Source organism: Ovis canadensis, chromosome 16 (genome assembly GCF_042477335.2).
Source record: "Ovis canadensis isolate MfBH-ARS-UI-01 breed Bighorn chromosome 16, ARS-UI_OviCan_v2, whole genome shotgun sequence".
NCBI lineage: Eukaryota > Metazoa > Chordata > Mammalia > Artiodactyla > Bovidae > Ovis > Ovis canadensis.
In genome coordinates this window covers 21,422,164-21,430,265 of record NC_091260.1, presented here as the reverse complement: position 1 = coordinate 21,430,265, position 8,102 = coordinate 21,422,164, and the positions used below count along the sequence as shown (strand labels likewise).

General features: G+C 46.3%; 1 pseudogene; it reads right to left on the bottom strand.

Annotated features, from left to right (window-relative positions):
* Nucleotides 1-6,427: 6,427 nt before the first annotated feature.
* On the bottom strand, nucleotides 6,428-7,121 carry LOC138421821 (S-phase kinase-associated protein 1 pseudogene; annotated as a pseudogene).
* Nucleotides 7,122-8,102: the final 981 nt, after the last annotated feature.

Below are 8,102 nucleotides of genomic sequence, written 5' to 3'. Positions count from 1 at the left end.
GCGAGCTTTTGGACTGAACCTCGACTCCGTGGATTTGCTGGTGTCATGTATTTGTCTCATTCCTCTGGGTGTTTGTGGGATTTCTGGTCTCCCACTTTGTCCCCCTTGAAGGACATTATTTGTTGTGGAAACGGTGACATTAAATTCAGATGGCAGGAGCTGGTGATATTGACTTACGCAAAACAAAGTGACTTATGCTTGTGATTTAGCAAGTTTGAATTGTTCAGAGTTTAACCTGCTCCTTGAGTTTGGAGAGGCGGTTGGTAAGGGGGGAGGGTGGGAAGCCAGACACCTTTGGGAGCTGCCATAACTTCTTTGTGGGCATTAGAGCTATATTTAGTGCAATTAAGTTGCTAATTCAGTAAAGACTGCACAGTTCCCTTGTGGTCTGGGAGAGCGAAATGCAGCTGCTAACAGTGGTTGATTTATAATCAGGGAATGACCTAGGTACCAGGGGAAATAAGCCAGATTCTTCTGAGGACCTAAATCACTCTCTCAGCCAGGCGATCAAAACAGCATGCTCACCCTGGGCAGAGCACCGGAGTTGGGCAGCCTCCAAAACTAGGCTTGAAATACTCCCTGTTTTCAGCAGGATTAGACCCCTGCCTCTCCCTTGTCCCTCAGAAGGATGCAGAAGTGTAAGAGAGCCTTCAAAGGCTCAGAGATCAGAACCCACGCTTTCCTTAACCTCAATCCCAGCCTCAGGGAACACATGACTCAAATGGCAGAAAAGTGTGTATTTATTCTGTGATCTCTCCCACTAGTGAGTTTGGGTCATTGCAGATCACGTCTGGGGGCAAGCAGGGCCGAGAGGAAGGGTTAGCAGGTTGTACTGCACGCATCCTCAAGGGATGCCATTGTTAGCTAGTCTAACCCAGTGGTGCTCACACATGGCTGCATCGTAGAATCTCCTGAGCAGCCTAAAAATTCCAGTGCCCAGACTGCACCTAGACCAGTTAAATCAGAGGACGAGGGACCTAGACATCAATAATGTTTACAGTCCCCCAAGTGAGTCCGGTGTGCAGCTGAGTTTAAGAATCGATGGTCTGACTCACGCAGACTTTGATGTGAACGCCTCCCCGCATGGCCCACAGCTGTGCTGGGGACAACCTGCACAGACGTATGTCACAGTCCTGGGTGGGGCTGGAGAAGAAAAGTGCCATCAGAGGACAGTAGGGAGATGGATACACCTTCTGGAAAGAAAGAACTCAAAAGGAAATCTAGAACCTGGACCTCAAGCCAGCAACCTGTGGAACATTAAGGCATTGTTTGATGTGGGGTCCCTGGATGGCTTCCTGTTGTTTAGTCGCTAAGTCGTGTCCAACTCTTCTGTGACTCCGTGGACTGTAGCCCGCCAGCCTCCTCTGTCCGTGGAGTTTTCCAGGCAAGAATACTGGAGTGGGTTGCCATTTCCTTCTCTGGGGATCAAACCCATTTCTCCCGCATTGGCAGGTGAGTTCTTTACCACTAAGCCACCTGGGAAGCCCCCTGAATGGCTTGCTGCTGCTACTGCTGCTAAGTCGCTTCAGTCGTGTCCGACTCTGTGCCACCCCATAGACGGCAGCCCACCAGGCTCCCCTGTCCCTGGGATTCTCCAGGCAAGAACACTGGAGTGGGTTGCCATTTCCTTCTCCAATGCATGAAAGTGAAAACTGAAAGTGAAGTCGCTCAGTCGTGTCCGACTCTTAGCCACCTCATGGACTGCAACCCACCAGACTCCTCCGTCCATGGGATTTTCCAGGCAAGAGTCCTGGAGTGGGGTGCCATTGCCTTCTCTGCCTGAATGGCTTACATAATTGCAAATTTCACTTTTAATTTGCCCCAGTTCCTGAGCTTCATTTCTTGGATATTTTTCTAAGACGTGTATTTTATGGTGTGTGTGGGAACAGTGCTTTGCAAACTCTGCAGTGACGCTTGAATGTGGGTTGCTTGTTTTAATGACATAAAACCTGCACACCTCATCCAGATACTGCCTTGGCTTGTGAGGTCCAAGAGCCTTTCCCTGTCACATCCAGATGCCGTTAGAACTGGAGGGTGGCTTTTTCACTTCTGCTTTCTGCGGGGAATTTTTTTTTTCTTTTTCTCTTCTCTTGAGTTTTCAATTCCTACAGGTAGACTTAGAGGATGCAGAGTAAGGGCAAAGTCAGCATTTATGATGTAGCCTCATCCTCACCGACCTTGACCCTCAAGCTGGGGCCTCACTCACAGGGCCCTGCCAGCCCCTCCCTGAAAGGCTCAGAGTTTGGAACATGGGAATCACCCAGCGATACCCGCGGAACATGTGCACAGGTGGATGGAGCAGCAGCAAACCCCTCCTGGGAGGCCACAGGTCAGGAAGAAGGCTCTGGGTGCTGAGAGGGGGGCGATGGCCCTGGAGAAGGATGAAGCATGTGCAGTCACTTATTTGTTTTATTGAAGTATAGCTGATATACAGTTGTGTTAGTTTCTGGTGTAACAAAATGATTTAGTTATTTACATATATGGGACTTCCCTGGTGGCTCAGATGGTAAAGAATCTGCCTACAATGCAGGAGTTCCAGGTTCGATCCTTGGATCAGGAAGAGTCCCTGGAGAAGGGATTGGCTACCCACTCCAGTGTTCTTGCCTGGAAAATTCCATGGACTGAGGAGCCTGGAGGGCTACAGTCCATGGGGTCGCAAAAAGTTGGACAAGACTGAGCAACTAACACTTTCACTTTTGCATATATATACATGTATATGTACGTATGTATCAGTTCAGTTCAGTTCAGTTGCTCAGTCGTGTCCGACTCTTTGTGACCCCATGAATCACAGCACGCCAGGCCTCCCTGTCCATCACCAACTCGCAGAGTTCACTCAGATTCACATCCATCGAGTCCGTGATGCCATCCAGCCATCTCATCCTGTCATCCCCTTCTCCTCCTGCCCCCAATCCCTCCCAGCATCAAAGTCTTTTCCAATGAGTCAACTCTTCGCATGAGGTGGCCAAAGTACTAGAGCTTCAGCTTTAGCATCATTCCTTCCAAAGAAATCCCAGGGCTGATCTCCTTCAGAATGGACTGGTTGGATCTCCTTGCAGTCCAAGGGACCCTCAAGAGTCTTCTCCAACACCACACACACACACAGATGTATATTCTTCTTCAGATTCTTTTCCATTATAACTTCCTGGGAAATAAAGTAGGACCTTGCTGTTTATCTATTTTATATACAGTAGTGTGTATCTGTCAATTTCAAGCTTCTAATTCATCCCTCTCCTGCCCTTTCCCCTGGTGGCTTTCCCCTGGATAATCATAGTTTGTTTTCTAGGTCTATGAGTTAGTTCCTGTTTTGTAAATAAGTTCATTTGTATCATTTTTTTTTTAGATTCCATATATGTGATATCATATGATATTTGTCTTTCTCTGACTTCAGTCAGTCAGTTCAGTCACTCAGTTGTGTCCAACTCTTTGCAACACAACGGACTGCAGCACGCCAGGCTTCCCTGTCCATCACCAACTCCCGGAGCCTGCTCAAACTCATGTCCATCGAGTCAGTGATGCCATCCAACCATCTCATCCTCTGTCGTCCCCTTCTCCTCCTGCCTTCAATCTTTTCCGGCATTAGGGTATTTTCCAAGGAGTCCGTTATTTGCCGGAGAGGGCAATGGCACCCCACCCCAGTACTCATGCCTGGAAAATCCCATGGGCGGAGGAGCCTGGTAGGCTGCAGTCCATGGGGTCGCTAAGAGTCAGACATGACTGAGCGACTTCACTTTCTCTTTTCACCTTCATGCATTGGAAAAGGAAATGGCAACCCAGTCCAGTGTTCTTGCCTGGAGAATCCCAGGGATGGGGGACTCTGGTGGGCTGCCGTCTATGGGGTCGCACAGAGTCAGACACAACTGAAGCAACTTAGCAGTAGCAGCAGTTATTTGCATCAGGTGGCCAAAGTATTGGAGTTTCAGCTTCAGCATTAGTCCTTCCACTGAATATTCAGGACTGATTTCCTTTAGGATGGACTGGTTTGATCTCCTTGCAGTGCAAGGGACTCTCAATAGTCTTCTCCAACACCACAGTTCAAAAGCATCAATTCTTTGGCACTCAGCTTTCTTTATAGTCCAACTCTCACATCCACACATGACTACTGGAAAAACCATAACTTTTACTTACTTAATATGATAATCTCTAGGTTTATCCATGTTGCCACAAATGACATTATTTCATTATTTTTTATGTCTAAGTAGTATTTCATTACATACACACACACACACACACACACACACACACGCCTCCTCTTATTACTGTTGATTGCAACATTTAGGTTGCTTCTACGTCTTGTGTACTGTAAATAGTGCTTCAAAAAACCTTGGGGTGCATGTATCTTTTCAAATTAGAGTCATTGTCTTTTCAGAATGTATGCCCAGAAGTGCAGTTGATGAATCATATGGTAACTCTTTTAGCTTATAAGGAAATCCCATACTGTTCTCCATAGTGGCTGTACCAACTTATATTCCCACCAACAGTGTAGGAAGGTTCCCTTTTTCCACACCCTCTCCAGCATTTGTTATTTGTAGACTTTTTGATAATGGCCATTCTGATCACTGTGAGGTGATACCTCATTGTAGTTTTGATATACATTTCTCTCATAATTAGCAATGTTGAGCATCTTTTCACATGCCTTTAGCCATCTGTCTGTCTTCTTTGGAGAAACATCTTTTTATGTCTTCTGCCCATTTTTTAATTGGGTTGTTTGGAACATGTGTGGTTAAATCATTGCAAATTTAGCTGAAGGTTCTTCTGGCCTTGGTTCACCCTCGGCCTTGTCAAAGGCAATAGTCTAAGGGGCCTCCAACCCTGCCCTGATCACATCCTGGTCCTTGGGGGGGCCTCTCACACAGCAGTCGCCAGGCCTCTGGCCTGCAGGCAGCAGAGCACAGCGGTCAAGGGCCAACTTCTGTACCCACAGGTTCGGCCCCTTACTGGCTGAAAGACTTTGAGTAAACCTCCGAAACTATCCCTGCTCTGTCTCCTCTATCTGCCCAGGGGGCAGCCTGGGCCTCTCACTGTTGCTGTGAGGCTCGGTACAGGCTTGCAGCCCTGGTAGGAGCTCTGTGAGTGGTTCAGGGGTGTTTGAGCATAGCCCTGGGGCTACAATTTCACCACCTTCACCAGGTGAAAAGCGGCAGACAGAGCTTGGTCACCCTCCAGGTCTCCCTGGGCCCCGATTTGATGGATGCTCAGTCCAGGCCAAGGTGTGAACTTTGTGGGTCTAGTGAAAGGAAACACTTCTGGCAGATAACATTCCACCTCTAGGGTTGTGGTTCCGTCTTTAAGGACATAGAACAGGAAAGCAGATTCTGGAATCAGAATGGGCTCATCTCTCTCAGTTATTCTCTTATGACTTTTGTCAAGCTCTTGGCCCTGATAGGTCTCAGTTTCCACATCCGTGGACTGGACCAACGTTACTATCCAGGCCGTAAGGTCTATTGGGAGAACCAAAGCATATAACACTGGGAACATAATTGGCTCAGTGGCTCACTCATGTCTGACTCTTTGTGACCCCATGGACTGTAGCCCACCAGGCTCCTCTGTCCATAGAATTTTCCAGGCAAGAATACTGGAATGGGTTGCCACTTCAGCACCTGATAAAAAAGAGTCGATATTGCTGGAAGTCTTGTTACATCCTCCTCCCTGCGGACCAGCTCTGGAGAGTCTCTCTGGGCCCCAAGGCAGTTCCCAGCAGCTTCAGGTCGGCTCAAGTCCAAGCACCCCCAGAGAGACCCATTTCAGTGTTGCCATCTCAAAGTGTTCCCACCTGATTAGAAATTCCTTATCTCCAAACAGAGCTCTTGCTTTCTAAGGCAACAACCGCTCAAGAAAACATCCCAACATTTGATCACGTTGTCAACGTGCCTCATGAGGTCCCCTTTCTCTTCCTCCCCACATGGTCTGTGGGCAGACCACGTCCTGCTGCAGCACGGCTCTGCATTCTAAGACACGTGTGCTCTTCGAAAACAGACACTTTCTTGGACCTAGAGAGAATCCTACTGAGTGAAGTCAAACAGAGACAGACAAATACCATATGATATTACTTATATGTGGAATCTAAAAAATAATACAAATCAACTTATTTACAAAACAGAAACAGACTCACAGGCATAGAAAACAAACTTATGGTTACCAAAGGGGAAAGGGTGGAAAGCTGATTTAGGAGCTTGGGATGAGCAGACACAGACTAATATATAAAACAGATAAACAGTTTAAGTTTCTATGGTATAGCACAGGGAATTTTTTTTTTTAATTCTATTTCAGGTTTTTTGCAAGTTGCTGTATTTACAACGCCAACTTTAAAAGTCACTGAACTAAAATTAGCTGGACAATAAACTAGGCAGAAATTGCTTTACAAAAAGGGAAAGCCCAAAATGCCGCTTTCTATAGGGAACCCACAGTTCCATTTTATTCAGAGCAAAGAAAAGAAACTTTCAATCATACTAGAAGAAACGGAGCCTTAAGTTTGGGAACTGTACTGAAACGACACATGCAATGAGGACAACATTCTGCTAATACAATTGACTTGCTGCTGCATTTGCTGACTGTTTTTCTAATATTAACAATGATAAGCAAAGCAGTGCAACTAGTATTTGGAATAATCCTTACAGTGTTACAGCGTTAGACACGAAATTTCACTTCTCCTCACACCACTGGTTCTCTTTGCGTACCTGGGCTTCCTCTTCTTCAGTAAAATCATTTTTGATATTGAATGTCTTTCGAATCTCCTCAGGAGTTTTGCCCTTGATCATATTAGCAACAGTCTTGCAGGTAACATCAAGCAAACCTTTGATGTCTAAGTAGTTTGCTCCCAATATAAGCTCAAAGAGTGTCCCTTGGTCAACTTCCAGGAATTCTTGACCCCAAACAGGTATATCATCTGTTCGTTTTTCTTTGTTCTCATCATCCTCAGGAGGAGGAGGAGGATCATCCCTGTGGTGGGTGCACCGCTGAATGGCCTTTTTTAATACTGGATCATCATCTCCTTCATCATCCATTCCCAAATCTTACAACATAGTCTTGATGGTCACAGACTGTTGTGCAATTTCAACATCAACTTCAAATATCCCTCCATCAGAACTCTGCAACTTAACTGAAGGCATGGTGTTAGGTCTCAAGGAGATGGGGAGCCGGAGGCTGAAGTGAGCAGGGCGATGTCGTCAATCGGCAAAATTGAAAAGCAGAGAACAAGGCCACTACAGCCAGCACAGGGAATTATATTCAATATTTTGTAATAACTTATAATGGAAAAGAATATGAAAAAGAAAATAGCTTTTGTATATGTATATATATAACTGAATCACTTTGCTGTATACTGGAAACTAACACAGCATTGTAAATTAACTATGTGTCAATTAAAAGAATAAAAACCAAAATGGACACTCTCTTCCAAGTGAGCCACCCACACCTGCCCCCGCCTGGCAGACTGCTGCCTCTGAAACACGGGGCCTGTGAGGGCTGGCCTGCACAAATGGGCAACTCCTAGGCCTAATAATAACTCGAGCCCCCTGTGATGAACTCTTTTGTATCTATTCATGGCCCCCAGCCCCACCTGTACCAATTTGACATCACTGTTTCCATAGCAAATAATAATTTTCAAATGGAATAAAGCAGGAGCCGAAAGCCCCACAAAATGCAGCTGAATGAGACAAACACGTTCCTTAAACAATGGAGCCAGTGGTGTGGTATGGCCGCAAGCCCATGTATTTATGTTCCAGATGACTTCCATATCTCCTCCCCGGCTCCCCCACTAACGAGGAATGAGGAAGACTGGTAACTACGAAAACAATACACCACAACCTCACGAATCCTATGGGAGCGTATATTTATACACAGAGACACGACTCTCACATTAAAACTGAAGACTCATTAATGCAGCCCTGCGTCTGGAGCGTGTGTTACTCCTCAACGTTTCAAAGGAAGTATGTGGACTGAAGTTCTCTGCAGAATTCAGAATAGACCCTGGAGTCTCCCTCTCACTCACCGTCTGCAGCCCTCCTTTAGCACTCAGAATAAGTCCTTTCACTGGCTGGCTACATTTTCACGTTTAGGTGTTGAGTATAAGCTCCTAAGGCAGGAGCCCTGCCTTGCAACAGAGA